Source organism: Vigna unguiculata, unplaced genomic scaffold (assembly GCF_004118075.2).
Source record: "Vigna unguiculata cultivar IT97K-499-35 unplaced genomic scaffold, ASM411807v1 contig_639, whole genome shotgun sequence".
In the NCBI taxonomy this organism is placed as follows: Eukaryota; Viridiplantae; Streptophyta; class Magnoliopsida; order Fabales; family Fabaceae; genus Vigna; species Vigna unguiculata.
In genome coordinates, this window is record NW_021011361.1 from 19,037 (window position 1) to 20,614 (window position 1,578).

General features: G+C 41.2%; 2 non-coding genes across 2 annotated transcripts; one reads left to right on the top strand and one right to left on the bottom strand.

Annotated features, from left to right (window-relative positions):
- The first annotated feature begins 257 nt into the window (after nt 1-257).
- Nucleotides 258-329, top strand: TRNAN-GUU. Its single transcript has one exon. It is a non-coding gene; the product is annotated as a tRNA-Asn (tRNA).
- A 570-nt stretch (nt 330-899) lies between these two features.
- TRNAR-ACG lies at nt 900-973 on the bottom strand. The gene has a single exon. It is a non-coding gene; the product is annotated as a tRNA-Arg (tRNA).
- Nucleotides 974-1,578: the final 605 nt, after the last annotated feature.

Genomic DNA, 1,578 nt, shown 5'->3' on the forward strand with positions numbered 1-1,578 from the left:
TTATAGAAATAGATAGACTAGAAATAGAAACGACATCTCTTATCTCAATAACACCAAAGATAGGGATATTAAATGAATGGAATTAGTTTATGGATGTAATATAATGAAATAGAGCCAGTTTGAGGTTCCCTATGAAATGAGGCATGGAAGGGAGCCGCTGTGAAGAAATTTGACGAGTTACGAAGGAAACTTCGAGTTCCTATTGGTCATGGGTTGAGAACGGGAATTGAACTCTATGAGATCGAATTTCCCGTTGTTCCTCAGTAGCTCAGTGGTAGAGCGGTCGGCTGTTAACTGACTGGTCGTAGGTTCGAATCCTACTTGGGGAGATTGAATTGATTCCGAAATCTGTAATTCAGAATGAAAGGGTTTGCTTTGACCGTTAAGAAGAGTAGATAACTCGTTTCCCTTGTCTTTGTTTCTATTGTATTCTATCTCATCGTATCCCATTCTGTTCTGCGATATTTGAGAATCGCCGTCAATACCCCGGTGTAGGTTCGGGATACTCATTTGTTCGACAGTCCGGGGCTATTTAAACCAACCAATTAAGAATTCTTAGATATACTGGTACTAGCAGTAGCAAGTGCATCTTTGATGCATTCATCAATTTTCCCGAGAAGCAATTACCACTAGCAAACATATTAATGATGAGGAACGCTTTTTTGTGCTATGCTAATAATACTTTACTTGCTCCGCTATTCCAAACCTGGCTGAGGAAGCGTAAAAAAAAATGGGGATTAAAAGATTAGGGCATACTCAATTGATTTAATAAAACATAAAACAGTAAGGCCATTCCATTTCTACAAACTACTCACAAGTTCCATAGCTTTGGGTCCACTAGCCCGATCATGATTTTCCTACCCCCAGAGGGAAAAATCCTTCCCTTTTTTGGCCGGTTGTGGGCGAGGAGGGATTCGAACCCCCGACACCGTGGTTCGTAGCCACGTGCTCTAATCCTCTGAGCTACAGGCCCCACCCCGTCATCTCCACTGGAAATCTGTTCCCCGGAGTATCCTAAAAAAAGGGAACCTTTCCTCTCCCCAGCCTAAGAAGATGTGAAAGCGTCTGTCGCTCTATAAGAACGGTGCGTTCTGAGGTGTGAAGTGGGAGATAAGGGATTTCATAATTGGGGTTTTGAATAAGACGACCTTTTCCTTTTTCATTCTTATTACTTTTTCAAATTGAAAAAGTAATAAGAATGAGAGGTGTTAAGCTTTTTATCATCCTGGCGCCGAGCTATTTTTCCGCAGGACCTCCCCTACAGTATCGTCACCGCAGTAGAGTTTAACCACCAAGTTCGGGATGGATTGGTGTGGTTCCTCTACGCCTAGGACACCAGAATATCGAACCGTGAACGAAGAAAGGCATGAGATAAAAGCAAACATATTGGCTACTCATTGTGAGGATTATCTTGTTCCTTTTTAAGATTATTGAATATGGTGTGAGTTGATTAAGAAAGCTAAGTGAAATCCCCACTGGACATTAAGATAGCAAGCTATCTAGATGTGAAGGTTCCTTTCACAAAGCTCAAGAGAATAAGATGATGAATTGATTCAAAACAAAAAGGAAATGGAAAGC